General features: G+C 59.7%; 1 protein-coding gene across 1 annotated transcript in view; it reads left to right on the top strand.

Annotated features, from left to right (window-relative positions):
* Nfic (nuclear factor I/C (CCAAT-binding transcription factor)) overlaps positions 1-17,034 on the top strand; it is a gene marked incomplete in the record, with an annotated part of 44,343 nt that overhangs the window by 10,509 nt on the left and 16,800 nt on the right.

The raw sequence follows: 17,034 nt of genomic DNA, 5'->3' as shown, positions 1-17,034 counted from the left end.
CCGGGAAGGTCACGGCCGCCACCGCCCCCCGGGCTTCTAGCCGGCTCCGCACCCCTGGGGAGCGCTGCCTCACTGCCAGTGCCCGTGCCCAGGCTCCCCGAGGAGACCCGTGGATGCCAGCACTCCCCCGCGGGATGTGGGGCAGCCGGGTGGCCCCTTTTGGGCCTTGTTTCCTTTTCTATGAAGTGAGCAGTTGGGAGGCAGCTTGCAGCTGGGCGCCATGGCGCAGGTCTGTGACCCCAGGGACTCAGGGAGACTGAGGCCGGTCATGGAGAGTTTGAGCCCAGCCTGCACAGCGTAATGATTCAGTGAGCCCCCGCCTCCGAGAGAAAAGGGCTGGAGAGGAAGACCTGGGGCTCCACCCCCAGCCCAGGGAGGAAGGCAGGCCGGGTGCGGTGGACCACTCCTGTGGTCCCAGCACTCCGGAGGCTGAGGCAGGAGGATGATGGTGAGCTGGAGGCCAGCCTGGGCTGCATGGCGAGACCGTCTCTCAAAAAAACAGGGAAGATTGAAAGAAGGAAGGAAGGAAGGAAGGAAGGAGGGAAGGAAAGGGCTGGGGTTGTAGCTCAGTGGTGAGCACTTGCCTACCATGCAGGAGGCCCCGGGGTTCCTTTCCCACACTGAAAAACAAAACAAACAAACAAAACCCAGCCCCTGTGGAATGTTAAGGGTTCATGATAAGGGTTTAGGAAACAAGGCTCATGGGGTTGAAAAGACTGCTTCTGTCCTACTGCTAGGGTCGTGGTTTTCTCTGGTGTCCCCTGCTCATGCAGTTCCATTGGCCTGGAACACCTTTCCCATGTGGAAACTCCTACTTCTACATCAAAACCCAAGTCCTAAATCTATTTTCTGCCTGGCATTTTTCTGAGGCCTTAGCAATTCTTTTCCATTTTCTTTTTTTTTTTCCGCCTGCAGCAGGAATTAAACTCACGACCTTGCACTTGCCAGGCAGGCGCTGTGCCACTGAGCTAAATCCCCAGCCTCTTCTTTTCCATTTTCATAGTGGCCCAGCGAGGCAGGAGCTATGTTGTACCCATTTGAGAGAGTGTGGAAACAAAGGCCTAAGGTAGGGGTCTGACCTGCCTGGGTCCACAACGTTGAGAGAGGCCAGGGTTAGGGTTTGGACTCAGGTGGCTTCTGCCTTTGTCACTGCCCCCCATCCCTGTCCCCACCCTCGAAGGTGGAGGGGGTTGGAGGAAAATCGTGGTGGTAGGAGATGACATTGGACCATGTGGCTCGGTGACCTTGGGCTCTATGGGAGTCTGTGTCCCAGGACCCCTCCTGGGACAGGGTTCTGTCCTGTCTCAGCCCTGTTAGCTGTGAGTGTGATGACGGGGGGTGATGGCCTCTGCCTTCCCTCCTCCACCAGGGGCTCCCCAGGGCTGCAAGGTCCCAGTGCTGCTGCTGGGGTGCAGCGTGGGCTCCGTCAGCCCTGATACAGGCCGGACCGTGGGTGGATGGGCGGGTGTGGCAGAGCCTGGCCGGCCCTGTGGGCACATGGGCTTGATGTTGGGGGACCACTGCCTGCCACACAGCCCAAGGAGACACCATGCTCAGCCAGCGTCAGGGCCAGACAGACAACGGTGAACAGCAGGGATCACCCACAGTGCGGGTGGGAAAGAAGCCAGACGTGCCTGTGATCCCAGCACTCTGGGAGGCTGAGGCAGGAGGAGCACAAGTTGGAGCTCCACCTGAGCAACTTAGTGACTTAGCGAGACCCTGTCTCATAATAAAAAATAAAAAGGGCTGGGGATGAGCTCAGTGGGAAGGCCCTGGGTTCAATCTCCAGTACTAGGAGAAAAATAGACTTAATATCAGGCAAACAAAGGAGGGTACAGTTGTGGAGGAGCCCAGAGCCGCTCCGGATGGGGTGGGGCTCCCGGAGAGGTGACTTTGGAGATGAGGCCCGAAGGAAAGGAGGGAGCCTGGGAGGGAGAAAGGACTGAGTCTGTGCTGGGCCAGGTCGGGGGCGCAGCCTGTGCAAAGGGCCTGGGGCTGCTCGGAGCTGCAGGAGTTACTGGGTGCAGGGCCCCACAGGAGAGGGTGAGCCTGGCTCTGCCCGCCCTGCCTGGCTTTGGGAAGCAGCCTGGGAAGCCAGGCCCAGGGCCTGCACCCCAGCCGGCCTCCCCGCCCCCTCTGGCAGCCGGAGAAACCCGACTCGGAGCGCGGGCGGGCAGCGTGCCAGGGTGGTGGGGGAGGGGCTGCCAGGCCCGCCCGCCCCGGCAGCTGCCAGCCCAGATGGTGCCCATGTGCTGACGCCGCCGCCCTGGGCCAGCCTCCCCTCTCCTGTTCCCGCCTCGGCCGTGCCAGCCGCCCGCAGCCCAGCGCCTGCCAGCGCCATGGCTCAGTGAGCCCCAGAGGGTAGTGGGGAACTCGGGCAGGGCCCCACCCTGCCTAAGTGGATCCGGGCGCAGTGACAGCCGCACGGATCATGGCGACAGCGAACGTGGACTCCCTGCCCACGTGTCTTTTTATTTATTTATTTATGTATGTACGTATGTATGTTGCGGGGCTGGGGATGGAGCCTAGGGCCTCACGTGAGCTGGGCAGGCGCTCACTGCTGAGAGGCACCCCCATCCGCACTGTGTATCCTGACTGTTTGCATCTCTCTGCCATCCTAGAGGGGAAGAAGTCTTACTTTCTCCCAGATTTCATAAAGAACCGGATGTGGTCCTTTACTTGCCTGAGGTCACACAGCTCTGAAGAGGCAGAGCTGGGATAAGAATATAGGGGTCTTTAAAAGAAAAAAAAGCAGGAGGCTGAGGCAGGAGGATCGCTGTGAGTTCAAGGCTAGCCTGAAGTATATAGCGAGGCCCTGTGTCAAAGAAAAAGATTGATGCCAGACATGGTAGCACCTGTCATGTGGTGGAGCCCAGCCTGGGCAGCTTAGTGACTTAGCAAGACCCTGTCTCAAAATAAAAAGGGCTGAGGGTGTAGCTCAGTGGTAGAGCACTGCTGAGTTCCATTTCCAGGACCACAAAAAACAAAAGGAAAAAGAAGGCATGAAACACTCTTTCAAGAACCCGAACAGCAAAACATCCCCTTTCTGGTTAGCGGATAGAAGTCACACGTGCTCACAGCGCAGAGATAATAAGAAGCAGACAGACCACGGACACGGTGTGGATGGACGTGGGAATGGGGACTGTGGAGCCACCTGCTGCACGAGGCTTGAGGCTGTGCTGTGTGACTTCGGGTGGAGCCCTGCCCTCTCTGGTCTTGGAGTGAGAACTGTGTGTACCACATCATGAATTGGAGTCAGGGATCCCCAGAAAGCATACAGAGGGTGCTCCATAAAGGCTTATTTGCTTCCTGGATCCATTTCCTAGCTCCAGGAGAGAGGGAGGCCCCAGGCCTCCTTCTTCTCACCCAAGGGAGCAGCTAGGGCCCCTGTGATGCGGGGTGGCCCAGCAGGAGTCCAGGTGGCCTGGCAGGGACGCCTCAGCCCACAGCTGTGTGACCTCTGGTGAGTGATCTCCCGGTGTGCTGGGCCTCAGTTTTCTTCCCTAAATGGGGGTGATTCTAGCCGGGCGTGGTGCTGCACACCTGTGATCCCAGCACTCAGGAGGCTGAGGCAGGAGGATCACTGTGAATTTGAGGCCATCCTGAGCTACATGGTGAGATCCTGTCTCAAAAATTTTTTTTAAATGGGGTGATTCTGATCCCAGGGCTAAGACAGCTGGACAGGCTGAGTTAGCCAATGCACAGAGCTTGGACGGGCCTGGTATACAGTAGGCGCTCAGCAGGATTTGTCGCCTCAGAGGAAGGAAGCCCTGGCCCCGCTGTATCAAGGATGGGCCTTGAGGCCGTGCTGCTCAGGGAGCTGAGCCACACACAGAAGGTCACGCACCGCAGGGTCCCACTCCCAGGACGGCCCGGTGTGCTCAGAGCCACGGGGACAGACGAGGACGGGGATGCCGGGCTGGGGCGGGGACAGGCTCAGCGTGGGCAGGTGGGAAGGCCCAGAGGCGGACGGCACAGCCCGTGGTAAGCGCTCACTCGCCGTGCAGGGGGTCCCAGGTTCCATCCCAGCGCCAGAAAAATAAAACCAAAGATGGGAAATTTTATTTTATTTCTGTACTTTAACACAATTTACAAAACGTATAATTTGCTAAGAATCCCTGTAACGGTAAATAATAACCGTCGCCTGTGCTGACCTTAAACAAGTAACCCTGTGTCCTCTAGGACCACCTGATGATAAGAGAAATAGGAAGTGGGCACACGCCTGTCTGTAGGCTGAGGCAGGAGGATCGCAAGTTCAAAGCCAGCCTGTGCAGTTTAACAATTCGAGAGATCCAGTCTCCAAAGAAAATCAAAACACAAAAGGCTGGAAATGTAGCTCAGTGTGAGGGCCTTGGGTTCCGTGCCCAGTCCTACAGTCAATCAATCAATAAATCAGATTCGATCAGTTCTAACAAAAGGATAGTATTCTTACGCTTAGCATGGCTTCTCCCTCCACCCGCACAAGCCCTTCACACTGAGCTCCATCCCAGCCCTTTTTATTTTTTGAGATAGGGTCTCGCTAAATTTCCTGGGCTGGGCTAGAACTTGCAACCCTCCTGCCTCAGCCTTCCAAGTGCTGGGATGACAGGCACAGCTTGGTCCCTGTCTCCTCACCTGCAAGGGAATTAAATGGACAGTATTTCTGCACAAATACCACCTTCCTGCCCACGTCAGGCACTCGGAGAGGGTGGCCTTGGGGGTGAGCAGTGACCGTGTCCTATGTGGCACCAGCACCCAAGGGAACAGCTGTCCCTTGTCCCCTGCCCCCCAGGGAGGGTGGGCTCGGCCCTGTGAGGCAGCAGAGCAGGCAGGCGGCGCACATACCTGTGGCTGTCACCCCATGCTACGAAGCTGCAGTTGGCACGCTCCCCGGGCCCGGGAGCACAGGGGTGCGAGGGTAGCTGGGGATGCAGCCATGTGTCCCCCGCCCCCGCCAGCTGCCAGGCCAGGCCCTCTGCCTCCCACTGGGTGTGGACAGGAAGTCACAGATGGGACGGAGTTGGCCAGGGGTGGGTGGTGGAAGGGGCACTTGGGGACATGGGATGTCTTGTGCTGCTGGGGAAACTGAGGCACAGCAAGGGATGGGGTGTTGCCTAGGGAGGGCCCTCTCTTTGGTCCTCTGCACAGTCTCTGGGACTCTCTGGACATCACAGGTGGGCTCAGCACAGCCACCAGGGCAGATGCAAGAGGGCCATCATGACGGAGGGCAGGGAGGACGCTGGAATCCCAGGGGCCGGTGGTGGCGCACACCTGTCATCCAGCACTCGGGAGGCTGAGGCAGGAGGATCGCTGTGAGTCAGAGGCCAGCCTGAAGTACGAGAAGCCCAAATAATAGTTCTAGATCCCCAAGCTGCTTGCTTGGCTTGGAATCCTTCACCTGTGTGCCTGACCTTGTGGTCCGGTCAGGGCCGGACTTTCCCGGTTGGGTTCCCGCGTGCTTTGGAGGAGCTTCCTGAACATTCTGCGTTGGGTTCTTGGTCCCTGAAGGACGCAGTTCCAGACCTGCGGGGTCCCTGGCGTGCCAGGTGCATCTCTGTGAGACGGGAGCCCATGCCCTCCCCTTGGGGAGCCTTAGGTGGAGGTCAGAGCAGATCTAGAAAGCCCAGATTTGTGATCCGCTGCCTGGCCAGTTATGCTTCTGCCAGTGTGGGAGGGATCTGTAAGTGCCGCCGGCGGTCGGCCCAGAATTTTTCACACTTGTGCTTTTGGGCCCAAGGGCAGACCCTCCGGTTTCCGGAGCTGGATTTTATCTTTCTGTTTTATTTTTTTGAACCAGTGTGTTCCTTCCCATGTAGCCCAGGCTGGCCTGAACTCAAGCGATCATCCTGCCTCAGCCTTCCAAGTGCTGGGATGAGAGGTGTGCGCCTCCACACTCGGCCCGGCGCTGGGATTTGGATCACCCCAGGCATAGGGACTAGAAGTCGCCAGCTCTAATCCGAAAGCTCAGGGCCCAGGGGCAGCTTCTGCTCAGTCCTGGGCAGTTGGGGCACTGGCGGCGGAGGCCCGGGTGACCTTGGGCTTCCTCCCAGCCGGCCGACTTGTGGGAGGACTTCCTGCCGCGCCACCAAGGCCGCACTGTGACTGATGGCGGCCATGTCCAGTGGGAGGTGGGCGCTGCGTTCTCTCGTTTTTGTTTTGTTCTGTTCTGTTTTGTGAGGCAGGGTCTGACTGTGGAGTCCAAGCTGACTTTGAGTTCACTATGTAACCCAGGCTGACCTCAAACTTGCAGTAACCCTCTTGCCTCAGCCTCCCAGGTGCTGGGATGATGGCTATGCTGTCTGCATTTGCCAGGGGGCTGGGTGTAACTATGGGAACTGCAGCACATTGGGGTCTCCCCAGGAAACAGGAGGAGCACTCACCGGGCTCATTTAACCTCACGGAGTCCTTCAGAGGTTGCTGTTATCATTCATTGCATTTGACAATTGGGGAAACTGAGGCCAAGAGGGACACAATCAGTGCCCAGGGTCACACAGCCAAGGGCAAGAGTGAGGCCCATGATGGTCTCCCCAAGGCGAGCCTGGAAGGGGTATCTGGGTTACATCAGAGATCTCCCCACAGTGTCCCCTGGATCCTGCCCCTGGGCCTAAAGGACACTGGTGCTGCTGCTTCAGCTGCAGGTCCGGCTGGATCAAGGAGCAGCTTCGGGGCCAGCTGCGCTGAGCAGTGGGCAGGGCTCAAAGGCATGACCTGGGCCAGCAGGGAGGTGGCCAAGGCCAGCACCTCTGACTCTGTCCATCCCTGGGTGTCCGTCTCTTCTCCCTCTTCATCTGTCTCCACCTGCCCGGCTCTCCCTGAAACCCAGCGGGTCCGCTCCCTGCCTCCAGCTGCCCGCCTGCCACCCGTGGGCTGCCCGGAGGTGGAGGCGGAGGCGCCCTGGGCAGCTGAATGGGCCCCTTGTTCCCGGCCACACCTTCCCCTTGGGGTCACCCTGGGACATTCCCAGGCTGCCTGCTGTCTTAAAGGGCCAGCACCCAGAGAGGAGGGGGAGGGGGACACAGATGTGGGGGGCCTCCGAGCCACGCAGCTGGGCCGAGGCGGTGACCTGCTGAGGCTTGAGTTCGATCTGGGCTATGTCTCATCTCAGTGGGCCTCGGTTTCCCCAGTTAGATCGGAGCCCCTTCCCCCTCCCGTCCCCCTCCCATGGGTCGCTAGGCAAATTGGCATTTTCAGGGCTGGAATTTGGTACCCAGCACTGGGCGCTTACTGGGCAATAATGTATCACCTGCTGTTTCCCTCTTGGGCTCCCCTGCTGTGTGGACAGGAGGACTATTTGATTGGCTGTGTTTGTGCCTCAGTTTCTGTTGTGGAGAGGTATGCAAAGATAAAATCCTTGTGTCAAATTAAAAGGGCCATAGACCAGGCATGCGGCACACACAGGGCGTTGGGAGGCTGAGGCAGGAGGATCACCAGGAGTTCAAGACCAGCCTAGGCTACATAGTGAGATCCTGATTTATACAAAGGGAGGGGGCATCTGGATGTGGCTGCACACACCTGTAATCCCAGCACTCAAGAGAGGCTGAGGCAGGAGGATCATTGCAAATTTGAGACCAGCCTGGGCTACACAGTGAGCTCAAGGCCAGCCTGAACTGCATAGTGAGACCCTGTCTCAAAAGACAAAAAAAGGGGTGGAGCTTTAGAGTTGGGCCCTACATGGTGCCAGCTGTTACCACACGGCTGCATTTATTGAGCGCCGACTGCATACCAGGGCTGCCAGGGGAGCCCAGCGGAAGTCCTGGTAGCTTCTCCAGGTCTCAGGCACCTGTGCCCCAGGAAGGGGTGAGCGCAGAGGGCCTGGAGCCCGCTGCCCCCTCGGCTGCTGCCCGGGGAGTCTGGCTGTCGCTCTTTGCCGGCGGCCTGAGGCAGGTCGCTGCGGTGGACGTGGACGAGTCTGCTCCGGCTCCTTACGTAAGCGGTTATGCAAGGCCCACGCTTACATAAGGCCAGTGGCACCGGCACCGCCCGCCCCGACCGCCTGGCTCTTAAAGGGGCCAGCGTCATCCCCGCGCCCCTCTTGGGTGGCTGGAGAGCCAGAGCCAGCTGTGCATCCTCGGCCAGCACCCTCGGGTAGCCACTACTGTTACTGCTAGTGATGCTGTTTATTCCTAAAACCTGGGCCTGGTGGCGCACGCCTATCATCCCAACACCAGGAGGCTGAGGCAGGAGGATCTCCAGTTCAGACCCAACCTGGGCAACTTAGTGACTTAGCAAGACCATGTCTCGAAATTGAGAAAGAAACAAAGAACCCTTCCCTCCCTGAGCCTATTACCCCTCTGAGCAAGAGAGGCTGTTGTTGAAAGAGGCCGTGGCCCCCCAACCCTCCTGCATCCACTGCCGGGTGGTGCCTCCCGTTGGGGCCTCAGTTTCCCCCCACCTGTAAAATGGCAGCTGCTAGGTGAAGCTGCCGGGAAGAAAGGGAGGTGAGCCGCGGAGGAGGCTGGGGCAGGCCCGGGCGGACAGCATGGCACTGGGCCAGCAGCTGTCCTGGGGGCGGGGAGTGCGGGTGAAGCGCTGACTGTGTGCTGTTCTTCATGAGGGAGGTAGCTCGCTGGGAAGTGATTGCCCGTGTCAGGAAAATGAAGTGGGGCAGGAGCTGCTTGGGGGCGTCCAGGGAGGCCCTGTGTTGGGGGGGGGTGCTAGGGAGCTGAGCTCAAGGCGGGCTGAGGAGCTGGAGTGTGAAGGACTGAAAGGGGGAGCCCGCTGGTGGAGGGGCGGCTGTGCAAAGGCCCTGGGGCAGCTCAGACCAACCCAGCAAGGTGCAGGGGCAGCGAGGAGTCCGCGCAGCTGGAGCCAAGGGAGGAGGCGGGGAGGTGGCGCAGCAGAGGCGGGGAGAGGACAGGGGGCCCTGTAAGCTGTGGGAGGACCTGGGCAGTGGGAACACCGGGGCACTGAGGGCAGAGGGGGGAGGGCCCGGCTCGGGGCTTGCGGCGCCCCCTGGTGGCTGCTCCGGGGAGGACAGGCGGCCGGGATGAGGGGAGCTGGGACTCCCTGGGACCACCTTCTGGCTAGAGGAAGCGGGGTGCCCACGGCCACAGAGGTGGTTCATAGCTTCCAGCTGGCTGGCCGGGTGAGCTTGGCCCAGCCTTTCCCTGCGCCTGTGCCTTGGTTTACCCCTCTGTAAAGTGCAGACGATCACCTCTGCTCTGCGGCAGGCCGGCGTGTGTCAGCATACAGGAGGCACTGACTGGCTGGGTAACAGAATTTTCCAGGTGCAGGGCTCAGGAGGGGGCGGCTCGGGCCCAGGGCAATCCTGGCTGTGCACCCTTAGACCAGTGCCCTGACCTCGTGGGGGCCACCTGCCCCATAGGTCTGTGCCGAGCCCTTCACGGCTGACATGTGCTGAGGACCCCGTGAAGGGCAGGCTGGTGTTCTCACACACTGTCCTCTTCACTGTGTTCCTCATGTGCCTGACAAACTCTTGCGCATACATCAGGGCCCCAGCTCCAATGTCCTCTTCTCAGCCCAGCACCCCCAAGCCACCTTCCTCTGATATCCAGGAACTTGGTCCACGGGGGAGCTTCTCAAGAGAGATACAGCTCTTTGAACTCTCAGAGGACAAAGGCAGTGAGGTGGGCACTACTTGGGTGGCACCTCACACTCTCCCTTCTTGTCCCTGTGGGTTGGAATTTATACCCCCATGAGCCGGGTCCTCCACTCTGTTTTTATTATTTATTTATGTATGTATCTGTTTTGTCTTTTTGAGACAGGGTCTCGCTATGCAGTTCAGGCTGGCCTTAAGCTCACTTTGTAGCCCAGGCTGGCCTCAAACTCATGATCCTTCTGCCTCAGCCTCCCGAGTGCTGGGACGACAGGTGTGCACCACCGCCTCCTGTGTCAGTGTCTGATTTTTGCAGCAGATAAACGCAGAGCCGGGGCGGGGGTGGGGCCGTTCTCCGGGGGGCGTCTCCTGCTCCGGGCTTTTTCTTCCCCCAGAGGCACAGAGAGGGTCAGCACGGGTCCAGAGCCACACAGCACTCTGCTGTCACCTTCCCGAGTCCGCTGGGGCTGCGGGGTGTTGGGGACACAGCCCAGGACACACGGAGGCGCCGCGTCCACGCCGTGTCCCTGGCAGTGCCGGTCCCACTTGGGTCCCCTGGCGGCACCCGGGGAGGGAGAGACACCCTGCCAGGAAGGTGGGGGTGGCGCAGTGGCGGGGAAGCCAAGAATTCGCTCCAGATGTAAACAGTGGGTTATTTTAAGGCCGCCTGTCACAGTCCCCGTCCCGTCCCGGTCCCCGCTCACATTTGACATTGGCAGGACAGCGGTGGCGGCCGTGGCGGCCTGGCCAGCGGGTATTTTTATCCTTGTGGCTCACGGCCTCTGAGGCTCCGGGGTGCTGTGCGAGCCGGGTGGCCGAGTGGCCACGGTGCCCGGTGGCAGCTTCCTGGCCAGGACACTTGGCGCGGGCCCCGGCCTTGGCACCGACCCTGGTAACCCTTCGCGGGCCGCAGCGGGGGCTGGGGCGGCGGGGAGGGACGACAGAGCCCCGCGGGGGCCACGGCCACTGTCCCCTCCACCCACGTCCCCGCCGTGTCCCGTGTCCAGGCGGGGACGCTCAGGCCTCGGCCTCCGGCTCTCCTGAGCCCATAAAATGGCCGCTGGGCCCGAGAAGCATCTGGAACCCGAAGGCCAGAAAATGGCCGCCCGGGCGTGATGTCACCAGGGCGGGTGGCCGGCCTCCAGCGGTGGCGGCCATGGCGAGGACAAGTCCTGGCCGTGGCCTCTGCGACGTCTCTGCACCCTGTGGCCACCCCCGGCCCGTGCCCGGCCCGTCGCCCCGAGAGGTCCCCGCCAGTGTCCCCGGCGTCCCCCTGAGGTCGCCGCCAGGCCAGGGCCCCCAGCGGCTGAGGACGCAGCCCGACGGGGGCGGGACGGACGGGGCAGGGGCGGCGGCCGGGACCCTGAGCCCACGGCGGCCCCGGGGCCCGGAGCCAGGGGAGGAAGGAACCGGCTTTGGACGCGGTTCCTTGGACGCGGTTCCGGGCAGCTTGGCCGCGGCCCAGGGCTGCCGAGGGGGAGCTGCAAAGTGCGGGCCAGACTCGGGCGGGCGGGCCCAGCTCAGCCTCGTGACCGCGTCCCAGCCAGGTGGCCGCGCCGTCCCCTGGGGCCTTGCGTGTCGGGGCCTCGAGGCCTTGCCTTTTCCTTTTTAAATTTTTTTTTTTTTTAATTTTTGTTCTGGTTTGGTTTCGTTGTTTTTTTTATTTTGAGACAGGGTCTCACCGTGCAGTGCAGGCTGGCCTCGAACTCACGGCTGTCTCCTGCCTCAGCCCCCGCTCCAGTGCTGGGTTACAGGCCTGCGCCAGCACGCTTGGCTGCTTTTCTCCTTTCTGTTTGTCCTGATGCCCTGGAGCATGGCCTGGCGGTGGCTTTAGGGCTCCTATAGTCAGCCAGGGAAGCTCAGAGAGGGAAAGTAGTTTTGATGAGGTCACACAGCATGGGGGATGTCAGTTGGTTGTTCTCCCTTTGGGGACCTTAGGGGGTGCCTTTCTCCAGGGTCCCTGAAAGTGGGGTCCTCTAGGGCTCCTGGAAGCCCAGGGCAACGTCGACTCTCTATGTGGGGAGTCGGCCTCCAGTGGGCCCCAGGGTCTCCTCAGTAGGGCAGGGGGGAGACACATGGGTGTCAGTGTTTGTGTCACTGCCGTTTTCTGCTGCCTGGAATAGGGCCTGGTATACAGTAGGTACTCACAATGTGCTGGATGAAAGAATCCCGGGTTCACCTTTACGCTCAGGCTGGCAGACCTAGCAAGGGATGGGCCAGAGGCTCAGGGAATACACAGCGGCAGAACGGGGCACCTAGGCAGGAGCATCGTTGGCAGTAGTTCTCAGGGAGTTGTAAGAAGGTGAAACCCTAAGCTTTCGGCCCACATCCAGGGAGGGGCCAGCAGCTGTGGACACATAAACCACATCTGAACCAAGATGGGAATGAAGTCAGGCTGCAGGGGGCTCAGCGTGCAGGGAGGGCAGTCCAGGTAGAGGGCATGTGGCTGTGCAAAGGCCCTGGGGCAGCAGGAAGCCTGGCACCATGCAGCTGGAGCAGAGGGAGGAGGGGCAGAGTGGGAGGAGGGGCAGAGCGGGAGCAGGGGAGGTGGGAGGGGAAGGTGGGCTGCAGGAGGGCTTGGGCATTGGCCTGGGAGGTGGGAGCTGTGGAGCACTGAGGGCAGGGGAGGGAGGGCCTGGCTTGCGCGTGAAGGACCTGGGCTTCTGTGCCCTCCTTGGAGGCCCAGACTGAGTCCGGCCGAGGGAGTGCAGACAGGGTTTGGAGCGAGGGGCAGGGCGCGTGGAGGCACGGTGCCTGCCAGATGGAGGGCAGGCTGAGCCTGCGCGGGGATTCCAGGGCCTGGCTTTGCCTCTCGCTTTGGCAGCCACGAGGAGGGAGGCGGACGTGGCGGCGGCAGAGCCAGCTGCGCCGGAGCCAGGCTGGGGCGGGCGGCCGCTGGACCGGCCCGGCTCCCCCGCTGCCAGGCTCCAGGCCCGTGGCTGGTGGCTTCTGCAAGGCCTGGCGTCCTGTGTCCCAGGCGGACATTCAGTGTGGCCCGTGGAGCTGTTCCCAGGCCACTAGGCCAGGCCCGCCGATGCTTGCAGCGCCAGCTGCCCACGCCTCCCGCGGGGCCGCACAGCAGCCAGACGCCCACAAATAATATTTAACCGTCACAGAGAACACGCACTGATTCCTTTAACCGTTTCTTCCCTTTTGGGGGCATGGGGAGGGTGAGATAGGATCTCACTGTATAACCCAGGCTGGCCTTGAGCTCATGGTGATCCTCCTGCCTCAGCCTGCCCCAAGTGCACCACCACGCCAGTTTATTTTAACCATGTTTTAAGTGCCCCGCTCAGCAGCATTAACCACATTCCCATGGCAGTGCTGTTCTCACCACCGTCCTCCCCCGCCCTTTCTCACCTTCCTAAACTGAGCCTGTCCCCGGGAACAGACTCCTGTCCCCTCCCAGCCCTGGCACCTGAGTCCACTTCCTGTCCCTGGAGTCGCCTGTCCTGTGCACTTCCTGTCTATGGATCCCACGCTGTGTGTCCTCCGTGTCTGGTGTCTCTCATTGAGCGCGGTGTCCTCAAGGTCCATCCACGCTATGGCGAATGTCACAGCCGTGCTCCTTTTCCTGGCTGAGTAGTATTCCAGAGCATGGGTGGGATGTCTCCGACCCTCTGTAAGCACTGGGCTGTTCCCACCTTCGGCCTACTGTGAGCCCCACTGCTGTGAGTGCGTTGTGCAGGCATCTGTTTGCACTCCCATTTTCAAGTTAGTTGGGCGGACCCCTTGTGGTAGAGGAGAGTTGGAGACTTGCACCCAGCGTTTCAAGGGCCCTCCTGGCTGTTTCATGTATCGGCTTTGCCAGTTTTAACCCCACCCCCAGCACCCGGGACTTCCAGTCTCTCCACGGGGGCAGGTAGAGACTTTCAGAATACAGCTGGGCGCATTGCCACACACCCGTCATCCCAGCACTCGGGAGGCTGAGGCAGGAGGATCGCACATTGTAGCCCAGCCTAGGGAACTTAGCAACTTAGCAAGACTCTGTCTCAAAATTAAAAATGACTTTTTATTTTTGGTACCAGGAATCGAACTCAGGACCTTGTGCTTGCCAGGCAGGCGCTTGTGGCACTGAGCTATATTCCCATCCCTCAAAATAAAAAATGAAAAGGGCTGGAGGTGCAAAGGCCTTGGGTTCTTTCTCTAGTACTGGGAAAAAGATTAATATGCACCAGGTCAGTCCTGCCTGGCGGCAGTGTAGAGTAAACTTGAGCTTCTCCTTGTGGCCTGAGGGGCTCGGAGTGAACTCCGTCCTCTCACCTCCTCTCCTCAGCCCTGGTGCCCGTGTTGTGCTATCCGGCCTCTCCGTGGCCCTCCCACACCCCTACCTGCCCCAGCCCCAGGACCTTTGCATTTGCTCTGTCCAGAGCCATGGCCGGCTCACAGCAGGAGGCAGAATCCTCATCCTGTGACTCGTCCCAGGCTCCTGCTGCCTGAAGTTCCCTCCTGCCCCTCCCACCTGGTCCTCTGCCATTTCCCCACTGCCCACCAGGTTAACGACATGGTCAGAAAACGTCTGTTAGGCGGACTCCAGGCCGCATGGTGACCTCCAGGCACGACCGTGAGCGGCAGAAGCACGGCCTCCAGGACAGAGGGAATTGTCCTGGGCAGAGGAAGGGCCGGGCCACAGCCACTGCCACGGTGCCTTTGTCCTGAGCTGTGACAGGCCAAATTTGGGCTTGCAGTCATGGACAGGAAGGAACAGTTTGTACACTGGTCAGCAGGGCCCGGTTTATGTTGCTGTCGCTGCCCGTGATCACGTGTTTGTTTGAGCGGAGCTGTGGGGGGTGTGGCCGTCTGAGGAGCGCCAGAACCCCACCCGGACTTGGGAAGTAACTGAGAAGCTGCCAAGCACCAGGATCTCATTTATACCAGCGTGAGTGTGACTGTCTTTGCTGAGTGCCTGGCACTTAAAGACCTCTGTGTGTCGCTCTGAGGGAGAGATGTTCAGGGAGTGAGGGGCCATGAGGCCCAGAGATGGCCAGTGTTTTTCCTGAGGCCACACAGCAACAAGGGAGGAACCCAGATCTGCTACCTCACCCGCTGCTTCCCATCCACATAAAACTTGTTTAAAACTCCTCCTTGTGGGGACTTTGGGTGAAGATGCCCTGGTCCTGCAAGACAGTGAGATCTGCAGGCTTCAGAGAGATTGTTCAGGAACGCACATTTATGGAGCGCCTACTGTATACCCAGGGCAAGGACGGTGCTGGGTGGAAGGTGCTTATTGAACGCACCTCCTGAGCCTTTTCCCTCGTCCTTTCCTCCCCCGAGGAACCCTCCACCTCTCCACCCTGTGAAGCTGCACCGGCACGGGTAGATCATAGATCTATTTATACCCCATGACTGTATCTGTGGTTTGTGCATTTTAAAAATATTTCATGACCTTCTCCTGCCCCACGACCAGGGGATATGGGGACAGGACCAGGCCCAATTCTCATTTTTGGCTCTATGTGCACTGTGGGTGTCCCTGCAGGTTGCTGAGTAGTATCCCAGCCCCTACTTGCTCCGGGCCAGGGGCTCCGCAGTGTGACAGTTACAGATGTCCCCAGAGACAGCCCAGGGTCCCCTGGGGTGGGATCACCAGGGTCAGCACTTCTGAATGAGGCGGAGCTGCTTTGGGGAGGACAGTTCTTGCCGTGGGCCTCAGCTTACCACCCCAGGTGAGCACGTTGGGTCTGCGGTACTACGAAGCCTTTTTTTTTTTTTTTTTTTTTTGTCATTTTGAGACAGGGTCTCGATGTGCAGTTCAGGCTGGCCTTGAGCTCACTTTGTAGCCCAGGCTGGTCTCGAAGTGCAACAACCCTCCTGCTTCAGCCTCCCGAGTGCTGGGATGACAGGCCCAGCTAGGGTGAAATATGAGATCCTCCTGCCTCAGCCTCCCGAGTGCCAGGATGACAGGCATGCGCCATGATGCTCAGCAACATGAAGCATTAATTTAACTCCGGGAGAGCTCAGTGGATGGGAGCCGCCCACGCGGGCTACGGCACCTCCGGGTGCTGGGCATTAGCCAGTGTGTGGCCCTTCCCGCCCCACGCCGGAAGCAGAGGGCTCTGTTTAGGGCGGGCCGTCTCTGTGTGGGGGTACAAGATTGTCTGGACATCTTTTTCTTTTCTTTTCTAAGGATTTTGGTAAAGACAGCAACTTCTTGCTAAGTTGCTGAGGCTTGGCTGAGGCTTGGCTGAGGCTTGGCTGAGGCTTGATTCAAACTTGCGACCCTCCTGCCTCAGCCTCCTGAGAGCTGGGCTGATGGGGGCACTGCGTCCTGGTCCTTGTCTCCTTCTGTGCAGCCTCCAGGCACGGGCTGTGGTTGTGCTCTTCTCCCGGCGGGAGGCGTAAGGTTCAGGGCTGAGGTGCGGGTGTGTGCCGTGGCCAGGCTCGGTGGGTGTCTGGGGACTGTGGCCTCCTCCAGGAAGCGCTGGCAGCGCCAGCTGGGCACCGCCGACCTTCCGAAGAGCGTCCCGTGCCGAGGCCCGGCAGCTGGCTGCCCAGGCTGGGCCCTTCCCAACACAGCGGCTGGGCCACAGCGTCCAGGCGGGCCTGGCCAGCTCCGAGGGCCGCGCTGCCCAGCCGAGAAGCCGCCAGGTTGCCTGGAGTCAGCCCCTGCCCGGCACCAGCTCTTGCCTGGACTGAGGAGCTAAGACCCGGACTGCCACTGTGCTGGTTCACGCAGTGCCACATTCTTTGTCTGTTTGTTTTATTTAGTGCTGGGGATGGAATCCAAGGCCTTTGCACTGAGTTCCATCCCCACCTGTTTTATTTTTTATTTTAATTAACTAATTAATTAATTTATTGTCTTTTTGAGACAGGGTCTTGCTGTGCAGTTCAGGCTGGCCTTGAGCTCACTTTGTAGCCCAGGCTGGTCTCTCGAACTCACAACAATCCTCCTGCCTCAGCCTCCCGAGTGCTGGGATTACAGGCCCGGCTAGGGTGAAATATGAGATCCTCCTGCCTCAGCCTCCCGGAGGGCTGAGATGATAGGCACATGCCACCAGGTATAGTTGTCCCCCGTCACAACCCCAGCTTCTATCCCAGAGATGAAGAGCACATGTAGATCTGGGGTGGGGACGTTCATCATTGTCACCCTGTTTTCCTCATCCAACAGCAGTGCTGGGTTGGACGTTGTCTTAAGGATATAAAATGAGACTGAAAAAATACCACACTTGTGCTTGTCTTGAACATTTAATAATAAGCCAGGCGTGGTGGCACACACCTGTCATCTCAGCACTCTGGGAAGCTGAGGCAGGAGGATCTCAGGTTTGAACCCAGCAAAACCCTGGCTCACAATAAAAAAATAAAAACAGCTGGGGATGCAGCTCAGTGCGAAGGCCCTGGGTTCCATCCCCAGGGTTGCAAAATAAATAAATGAATAGTTAAAACGCTATTCCTGGTCATGCAGCAGACACTACATTTATGGGGATCCCTGTGCCCCCTGCGGGCCCATATGTGTGATCACCCTGCCACCTCCACCCAGCGTTGGCACCGCAGAGGCCAGCCCC

The sequence above is a fragment of the Chinchilla lanigera genome, unplaced genomic scaffold, assembly GCF_000276665.1.
Source record: "Chinchilla lanigera isolate Chin_1 unplaced genomic scaffold, ChiLan1.0 scaffold00094, whole genome shotgun sequence".
In the NCBI taxonomy this organism is placed as follows: domain Eukaryota; kingdom Metazoa; phylum Chordata; class Mammalia; order Rodentia; family Chinchillidae; genus Chinchilla; species Chinchilla lanigera.
Note: the sequence above shows the minus strand (reverse complement) of the source record. Positions and strands in the feature narration are given on the sequence as shown.